The sequence below is a fragment of the Gorilla gorilla genome, chromosome 1 (assembly GCF_029281585.2).
Source record: "Gorilla gorilla gorilla isolate KB3781 chromosome 1, NHGRI_mGorGor1-v2.1_pri, whole genome shotgun sequence".
Lineage (NCBI taxonomy): Eukaryota > Metazoa > Chordata > Mammalia > Primates > Hominidae > Gorilla > Gorilla gorilla.
The window spans coordinates 122951053-122961400 of NC_073224.2; the positions used below are offsets into that span (position 1 = coordinate 122951053).

The 10348-nt window shown below is 40.0% G+C and overlaps 1 long non-coding RNA gene across 2 annotated transcripts; it reads right to left on the reverse strand.

Moving 5' to 3' along the window:
* Positions 1-1070: 1070 nt before the first annotated feature.
* On the reverse strand, positions 1071-9713 carry LOC129529461 (uncharacterized). 2 transcript variants are annotated; one of them, XR_008674966.2, is made up of 3 exons: positions 9603-9713; positions 8285-8474; positions 1071-1250 (listed from the first exon to the last, which is right to left on the reverse strand). It is a non-coding gene; the product is annotated as an uncharacterized lncRNA (long non-coding RNA). The 2 variants fall into 2 exon arrangements; XR_008674965.2 differs by lacking the exon at positions 1071-1250 and adding an exon at positions 4283-4899.
* Between the last annotated feature and the right edge of the window lie 635 nt (positions 9714-10348).

Genomic DNA, 10348 nt, shown 5'->3' on the forward strand with positions numbered 1-10348 from the left:
ACATGCAAGTGAATGTTCATTGCAGTACTATTCACAGCAGCAAAGACATGGAATCAACCTAAATGCCCATCAATGACAGATTGGATAAAGAAAATGTGGTCTTTTGTGGGAAAACGGATGGAGCTGAAGGCTATTATCCTTAGCAAACTAACGCAGGAACAGAAAAGCAAATATTGCATACTTTTACTTACAAATGAGAGCTAAATGATAAGAATTTATAAACACAAAGAAGGAAACAACAGACACTGGGGTCAACTCGAGCAGGAAGGGTGAGAGGAAGGAGAGGAGCAGAAGAGATAACTATTGGGGGTCAGGTGTGGTGACCTATTCCTGTAATCCCAGAACTTTTGGAGGCCGAGGTGGGTAGATCACTTGAGGTCAGGAGTTCGAGACCAGCCTGGCCAATATGGTGAAACCCCATCTCTACTAAAAACAAACAAAACAAAACTATACACACACACACACACACACACACACACGAAAACTAGCTGGATGTGGTGGCAGACCACTGTAATCCCAGCTACTCGGGAGGCTGAGGCAAGAGATTGACTTGAACCCAGGAAATGGAGGTTGCAGTGAGCTGAGATTGTACCACTGCACTCTAGCCTGGGCCACACAGCAAGACTGTGTCTCATAAAAAAATTAATAAAATAAAATAACTATTGGGTACTGGGCTTAATACCAGGGTGATGAAATAATATGTACAATAACCCCCCATGATATGTGTTTACCTGTGTAACAAATCTTCACATGTACCCTCAAACCTAAAATAAAAATCTAAAAAATGAACAAAAAAAAAAGAAGAAAAAAAGATGACGTTTTAGACATGAGTAATTTATTTGACCTCAATAAGGAAGAAATGAATACATAAATTTCTATAAAATCAGGTTGCTACCAAGTATTGCCAATGGAAGAGGTATGAGCAAATATTAAATTATTTTAAAGTTGTTGCATGCTCAGCATCCCATTTTTCTATGATTCTTCTACTTCTAGATCATCACCTTGATGGGTGGACTCCCACCCATATCAAGAAGGCCTACCTAACACAAGTGATAACAGTGTAGGTTTCTTCAGTGCTTGTTCCCTTCTGCTCATCCTGGGTTTCTTTCGTGCATTACCCAGAAGCTCTCCCATACTTTCTCAGCAGGTCACTCTTCAACTCTGGTGATCTATCGCCCCAGGGCTACACACCAAGGAAAACAATCTGGGCTCTGCGTTCTGCCCTTTTCTTATATCCTAGAAAAACAGACCTGTGTAATGAGATTGTTAGTGAATTAGGAAGAAAACTATTACTTAGAGAAGGGAAGTTTAGTATTTAAGCTTAAATAATTAGAAACAGCTTCATGAACAGGCGTACCAAAAAAATTTCCTGGAACATAATCAATCAGGACTGTTACTCTGGTGCTTTAGGGTTCTCTTATTGTGGGTAGGCTAGGTCATAATTTATGGAGGCAACCAGCGAAGAAAGAGGCAAGAATGCCATCGGAGTATGTACCAAAAAACTTATGATTAAAGTGTATAGCATTTCTCCATCATCCCTGTATTCCATCCATCCCCAACATACACACACACACACACACACACACACACACACACACACACAGATACACTGCATTTACATTACCACAGTGGCCAAACTAATACGATGGCTAGCAGTATAATCCTGCTTATTTGTAGAACACTTCCACCCATTTGAGGCATCATTGCTACCCAGGAACTTAATAGACACATGGGTATGAGGTAGTAAATATGAATGACCTTTATTTTTTTACTGACTCAGATACCAGCTGGTCCCAGTGAAAAGCTCAATAATAAAATAATAACATTCACTGAATGATACTACTTTACATAAAATGAAATACTTTACACATATTTTCCTTAATATAGATACCTGTTTTATCTCCACTTACAGATAAGGAAATGGAATATGAGCAATGTTAACAAGTATATACAGCTAGTTACATCTAGGATAATGTAGATTTGTCTACTTTGGAGCCCAGGCTTTTAATCACTGCATTATATTATTTTACCAATAAAAACTTAAGAATTAATATTAAAGCTGTACATAGCACAGGACTCATCTAAATATCCTTCCTAATTTTCAAGCATCAAACTGACCCCTTCTAGCTCACTGCCAAGTTGTGATACTTTTTTATTTTCATTACACCCAAACATCTGATAACATAATGAGAAAAATTAGAACTTATCCATGGCACTCTCCTTACTTTACCCAGATACAGGTATAATAAGTCTTCCATGTTGGTTCTGAAGCCAGACCGTCTGAATTTGATTCCTGATTTGCTATTTATTGTGTGACTTTAGGCAGATTGCACGACCTCTCTGTGTTTCAATCTCTCCCCATCTATGAAATGAGATTAATAATAGCACCTACTCACAAAGGCCCAAATCAATGTCCACTCAAGAGCAGCAGTTGCAAGCATTACTTATCTGTCCTGATCTGAGAAGTATGACAGGAGATAAACACACTGGCCTTTTCGGACACAATCAAGTTCGTCAGCCCCTGAGGGCATCATCTCAGAAAGTACTTCTTACTCACTCCACAACCCTCTTTTGTGACTGCCCTTTTTCTTCAAATATATGCCTTTCTAACTTTATTATATCAAGATTAAAATGTCAGTTGAGGGGAGATTTCTACATACTACATTTAGTCAAAGCCTTTACTGCCCTAACAGTGACTTTGAGCCCAAATAACACTGAAAAATTGTGATCTGGGTTTTCTGATCAATGCTCCCTTGCCTGGCATACTTTCTCCTGGGATTTTTATATCTTTGCCTTCAAGTCCTACCAGCATGTAGCATGCTGTTAATAGTCAGGACATAAATACATCATTACTGGACAGACAACTGTTCAGAAAAGCAAAAGGAACGATAAGTAAATGTTGTCCAGGGAGAGATGTTTGCATGAAAGCCGAATTTAAAATTTCCCTTCTGGGATGAGTAAAGCCGAGCTTTGGTCTGTGAGTGTGGCTGGGAGTGTGAGCTGGGAAGGAGTGGTCTGGTCTTGGCGCTCCCCTGGACTAGATGTGTGGCCTTGGCTGTTTTAGTGGCCCCACAGCTCAATTTCCTAATCAGCAAATGAGGATAGAATATCATCTTTCACTCCCAGGAGCTGTGACAGTGAATTAAGGCAAAAGCAGAGTCTTTGGGGTCCCTTAGTAAGAAAGAAGAGCTGAGCGAGTTGAAGGTTCAGCCACACAAGCTGGGTAGCTGAAGCATTTACATCATTATATGCTCAACCAACAATTTCTGAGACTTGATTTCAAGTAAATATTTTTCGAGAACCTAGACTCACCCACTAGAATGTTTTTGAGCTGTAGAACACCAAGGAATTTGGCTGTAAAGCTTTTATTTTGGCCTTTGCTTAGCTTTGAGCACAGGATTGTATGTAGACCTGCTGTTTTATTTTCATGGTTAGAGTTTAGAGTCTAGGCGTCTGAACAAGTTATATCTTTCCTGGGGTTTAAAAGTCTGAAAAACAAAATAAAGTCTCTCCTTGCCTTTTTTCTTAGTCTGGATTTAAACAACAACACCACAAAAAGCAAGGGGAGACTTAGATCTTAAATTATATGGTAAATATAGGCACTTTACATTATATAATTGGCCATTTCTTTACCTTGCTTTGGCTGCATGCTCAGGCATTTTTTGTATTGAATATTTTAGAAATTCTTTGGCAGAATTGTTCCCATTGCCTCATATTCCATGGAGGCCCTTTGAGACTGAGATTCCTCTGAGATCTCACCAGTCAGGGCCTGAGCTATACATAGTCGGCTTCCTTCGTACTTTATCTGGGGTTACCATTCCATCCCATCCACTATTAACAGCTTAAATCCAAAATGTAGAATGCCTTTTGGGGATTTTAATGCATTCTTAAATGGTTCTTTCCCCATACTATTTCACCTCTTCTTTCTCCATACTATTTCCCTCTGTCTAATCCTTCCTGAACTTCTCATTCTGTCTTTTCTTCTCCTCTGTCTCTAAGGTCACCAGACATAGAACTCCAAACTTATTCTCTTTAAGTATATCATTTGCTTATTGGAAAGAAGGTTGGACATAGAGAGTTAAAAGACAAGTTCCAAAACCAGTTTTACCATATACTGGCAACATGACCTTAAGCAAGACACTTTATTTCTTTAGGATCTAACTCCCACACCTGCAGAATGGGGATAAAATAATGCAACAGTTTTACTGTGATCCGCTTCTAAGATAATATATGCAAAAGCATCTTGATTCCATATTAACTAGACACTTGAATAAATCTCAAACTTGCAAAGTCTCAGAATCCTTGTTTGTAAAATGAAAATAACTGTAGCTACCCTGCCTTCTTCATGATTAATTATGGAGATGATGAGATAAGATGTGTTAAAGAAGTTTGCAAATTGGAAATCACTGAATAATGTAAAATGTCACTTTCCCATTGCTGCTTCTTCTCTGGGCAGAGGATGATGGCTGGGGCTCAGCATATGTGTTGCCATTGGAGGATGGAATCAGATGTCAGTACTGCCCACTTGTTCTGTTTTTTTTCTCCCTCAGGATGGAATGCTATGTTGAAAGACTCCCCTTTTCTGTCTGACATGATTTCTTTCTGTACTGCAAGCTGTTCCCCAAAATGAAAAATGACAATGCCATGTCTTCGATGAGGCAGAACACTAACACTCTAACACTAAATTGTGTCATCGCCTCTTTCAGGCAGTAAAGTAGCATGTGGTGGGCCCAGGATCCCAGTTAGGGAAGGGCCACACTGGTGAGCTGAACTGATCCAGCCTGTTGAATCCATTGCTCAGATCCCTTGGCAGCCATTTAATATTATTATTTTCTCTCCTTTTCTTGGAATTATGCTTCCTCCTGTCTGCATATGAAGCATGAGTGAATTGGGAGAAACCTGGGAAGACAAAAGCAAAATATAATAATGATAACAACTCACATTGGTAGAGTAATTTGCAGTTTATAAAGCCCTTTATATTGTTATGTATAATGCTTATTTGCTGCATAAACTCACACAAATTAACATCCTAAGGCTCAGTCCCTCATCTATAAAATGGTGAACAATCATAAAACCTTACTTCACAAAGTTGTGAGTATTGAAAAATAATGTACGTAAATAGGTCAAAAGTATGTTTGACAACAGATAAAGGAATTGTCCTTTATTTATTTAGAAGATGAGGTCTCACTCTGTCATCCAGTCTACTAAGATGAAATCTCACCAAACCTAATGTAATCAGAGGAGAAACTTTCCCATCATCTTTGCCATTTTTTTATTGGCTATAAGCAACATATATTCTGTCTGCATTCAAAGGAATAGGATTATATAAGATCATGACTCATTGGGGGGTCACCTTAGGGTATATTCACCACAGGAAAGAAAGATAGGTGGGGATATATGTCATTCATTTGGCACAAACAGTTGCTGGGAAGATTATTTATTTTTTTCAAAAAACTGTTCTTCTGATGAGCAACTCATGATAGCCACTGTAGGCAGCCCCACTCTTCCAGTTACGCAGTTATTAAGGTGAAGAAAAAGCACTTCCATTTTGACCTAATGACCCCTGGTGACATTGCCTTTGTTATACTGGAGCATGCTTTTTTAATATCCATGTCAAGGAATTGTCCTAACAATGAGTTTCAGAGGACACCTATCTTCTAGAATGTAATTCTGTTCAGATGCAAATTTGTAATACAACATAACCAATTCTGAAGGAGCAGTGCTACTTGAGACGCAGTGGGTGTAGAGAGACTCCATAGAGTATGAAATAAAGATGAGAAATCGAGGAGTCCAGCTGAGACTATGTAGCTAGCTACCTGTGTAGTCTTAACCAACCCATCACCTGACTACAGCTCAGTGTTGCATCCATAAGATGATGCCCTAGAAGTACATCGCTTGTTTTCCAATGATGCTTTCCAAACTACAAAGTGTTACAGAGGTGCTTTAGGATTTCAGCAAACAAAAAGATGTTTTCTACCAAACAATAAGATTTCTGTTTCCTGAGGGGCCCATTGGTTTATCACTTTTATTTATCTCTTCAACATCTCAGAATGTCTGTATAAGAATTCTGTGGAAAAGGGTTCAGTTCTTTTCAATTCTTCAAAATGAGTGTGAAAAAGTTGAAGCTAATTGATCTGCAAGGCCTCGATCTTCTTTGGACCTTCTTTGGATCCATGAGAGGCAATGTGCTGCAGATATTTAAAACTAGGGCTCTGGAGTCAGAATGTTCTTGGGTTGAATTCTGTCTCCACTACTATGTAACCTTGAACAAGAGACTTAATTTTCCCAAGACTCATTTCCTCATGAAAGTAGTAAGAGAATCCCCCACATAGGGTGAAGGTAAAGAGGCATCCTGAGCATTAAGGTTAATCTGTCTGAGACCTACTCCCCAAGGCCCGACTCCTTGAAAAGTTCAATGGAACCCAGCAACATACAGTCAAATCGCTAAGGTGATCAATCGTGGCAGAACATTGAGGGGGCAAATCAAGTTCCAGACTGCTAAGGGATAAAAGCTGCAGCCCTAAGTCCTTGATCTCAGTCCTCACGATGCCATGGACAGGGGCTTGAGCTTCTACATCCATGAATGCTGAGGTGATAAATGATGCCACCTACACACCAAGTCATATAGTTGCAGTTAAACAGTTTGGATTCCTCATGACATTAGGGAAGGGCTTCTCAACTTCACACTACTGACATCTTGAACTGGACAATTCTTTGTCATGGGGGGTTTCCCTGTGCATTATAAGATGTTTAGCAACATTTCTGACCTCTAACTACTAGATGCCGGTTGCAACCATCTCTCCCTAGCAGGACAATCAAAAATGTCTCAAGATGTGGCCAAAAGTCCTCCCAGGACTCAAAATCACCCTTGGTTAAAAATCACTGTGTGAGGTGAACTCCAAACCAAAAGTTCTGAGCCGATGGATTAAGGCTGTGGCCAAGTGCTGCACAAAATGCTGCTCTTGGGTTCCCAACTCTGATCATACCAGGAGACAGGCTGTGCTTCCCCAGTCACACAGTTTAAAAGCCCCACAACCAAGTCAAAGATTCTGTGGTAGGCAGGACAATGGTCCCCCAAAGATATCAGTGCCTATGTTACCTTGTAAGGAAGATGGGTCTTTGCAAATCTGATTAAATTAAATTAATGAATTTTGAGATGAGAGACTTTTCTTAGATTATCTGGGTGAGACCTAAATGCAACCACAGCTGTCTTTATAGAACAAGTGTAGAAGGAGATTTGAGAGGAAAAGACACACAGAGAAGGAGAAGGCAGTGTGACCATGGAGACAGAGATTGGAGTGATGCAGCCAGAAATTGAGGAATCTGGGCAGCCACCAGAGGCTGGAGGAGGCAGGGAACAAATTCTCCCCACAGCCTCTGGACAGGGTGCTGCCCTACTGACAACACAATTTTGGCCAGTGATACTGATTTCAGATGCCTGGTCTCTAGAATTATTGTTTGAAGCCACCATATATTTGTGGTAATTTGTTATAGTAGCCACAGGAACTTCATTCAGATCCTATTCCCATATCTGACTCTGGTCCTGCTATATCTTTGTATGCCATTCTGCTCCTGTCTCTGTGATTTTCATAGTAAATTCAGCCCCAGTGTGTATGCTGTTTGGCTATTCACCTGGGTTTGCATGACACGTTCATGAACAAATACTCTTAAACTAAATATCTATTATATGTCAGGCAATGTTCAAGGCCCTCAGGACACAGTGGCGAATGCAAGTTGCCTTATTTCAGGCTGGGGGTGAAAGTTGTAGGAAGGAAGAAGGAGGAAGAATAATGAAAATGAATAAACACAATAATAAATAAACAAATAAAGAATAAATAAACAAAGAAAATGAATAAACACAACTAAGTAAATAATGAATAGAATAACAATTCAGAAACAAACCCAGACCTGTTGACAAAACATGACCATGCCTTGGGAAAAGCATGTCTTTTCAGTAAATGGTTCTGGTCAATTGGATATGAATAAGGGGGAGGGGGAAGGAATTTTAACCTGTCTCACATTATGCTCCTAAATTAGTTCTCTAAATGGATTGCTGATCTAAATGTGAAATGCAAAACAACAAAGCTTTTAGAATAAAACATAAAACATCTTCATAATTTTGAGTAGGCAAATATTTCTTAAACATATTACATATTACAAAATATGCTAGGCATAAAAGAAAAAATCCAGCATACTATGATAATTTAATATATTAAAAAGGTCTCCACCTCACTAGTCATCGTGAAAAAGCAAATTAAAACTACAGTGATGTACCACTACATACCTATCATGGCACGATGCTGTCCCTCCAAAGGGAGGATGTGTAATGTGAGTGAAATCCATGTAGAGAACGTTTCAAGGTGTTCTCGGACACAGGCAGAGTGAGCTCCAGGCCTTATTCCTTCTTTAGCTCTGCTTCTACCCAATTGCAATATTCATTCCATGCTTGCTGTACACCTACACTGTAGAAGGCACTGAAGATTCAGTGGCCAATAAAACAGACATGAATCTTAGTGAAAGCTTATAAAATTTAGTGAAAACTCAATAGTCAACAAATAAACACAATCCCAAATATACAATTACAAATGGTATATGCTATGATGGGAAATAATAGTTTCTGTGAGACAGAATAATATGGGAGGGGAAGAGCCAGTTTAAGCTAGGAAGGTAATCAGCAAGGGCAACAGAGGAAGTGCTATCTAAGCTGAAAGATGAAGAGAAGACTAGAGAGAAAAGCCCTCCAGGTAGAAGTAAGCATAAGGCAGGAGCATGGGCTTAGAATAGCAGAAAAAGGGGCAGTGAGGGTATCAATGGTGAGTCAGGTGACCGTGAGAGGAGCTGAAGCTCTAAGGTGGAGCGGGGGTGAGGGGTGAGGGAGTCCTACAGGTCTTTGCGGATTATTTATGACTGAATTTTATGTTAAGTATACTGGAAGCCGTTATAGGGTTTTAAGCAGGAAAATAATATAGCTTGGTTTTGATTTTTTTTTTTTTGAATGATCCTTCTGGCTTCTGTGTGGAGGACAAATGGAAAGGAGCAAGGGTGGAAACCTGGAGACTAATTAGCAAGATGTATCCACTGTGCAAGTGGGAGATGAGATAGGCCTGGGTTTGGAGGGGGACCCTGGAGATGGGGAGAAGTGGATGAGTCAAGTTATATTTTGGTGATAGAACCAATCAATTCCATAGATTGAGTATACGCCTCAGGTAAGAAGAGGGATTCATGTTTTCTAGTTCACAGAAGACAATCAGCTAATGGGAATGATTTCTTCCAATCATGCATAGGAATTGTGATCGTTCAAAGACAGCACAGAAACTTTCCCTGAAAGAACTTCTGAATCTTCTCCTTCTTAGGAAAATGTTACAAGTTCCAGCTCTGTGGTTGTTAGATACAGTTGTTTTTTTTTCTCTTTTAAAATCCTCTGAAACAATTTCAGAAATAATATCTAAAACATTCCTGTATTGAAAGCATGTACTTACATCTAACCTAAATCCCTTATGTCATAAGGTTTAAATTCAGTTTCCTGTTGGAAAATGGGTTCCTTTTTCCCAGCAGGAGGCAGTGTGATAGTTTGGCAAAAATCTGGAAACCTCACTTCTCACCTTCTCCTCTGAGGCCTCTGTGCTGAGAATCCACTTTATCTGCCATCCATGGGACTGCAGGAGGAAAAGGCCATCTTCTTTAGGCTGCTTCTGAGAAGGCTATTAAAAAGACAGCTTTACAGGACGTTTATAGTGCTCCTGATCCTAGAGGGCAGACCTGCAGGGCCTGGCAGGGGAGAGTGCGTGTGTTTGTGTTTTGGATGAGGCTGCTGTCTTCAAATCCAGATGGCCCATGATGTCACTGGAAAAAACCCTGAAATGTGCTACAAGAAAGAACTTTTTTATGGCTCTCTGTGTAATGTTACCATACACTAGGCTTGAGGTGGGAGAAAAAGGAACTGAAACTTTCTTGCTCCACACAGCCTGGCCCATCTGTCACTTTGGGCTGCAGGGAAAGGAAGGGCTACAGGAAGGGAAGGGATTAGGTGGGAAGAGAGAAAAAAGCAAAAGGACAAAGGGAGTTGAGAACTAAACCTTTCATCTTCATACTGCCTCTGTGTCGTGTCAGAGGGTGCTTAGCATACCAGAGGACAGCTCTTTGTCTATATGTGTGACGCTCCTAGCAGACTAGATTTGAGATCAGCGTCTCTGCTGTTTGAGATCAGAGTCCCTGCCTTACTTACCTCTGTAACCTTGGAACCAAACACAATGTCAATTACATAATGTTTTATTCCTTCACCACTGAACCTTACATAAGCAAGTGTTTGTGGTAGAACTTTGGGCAAGGTTGAGGTATATAGCTTGCT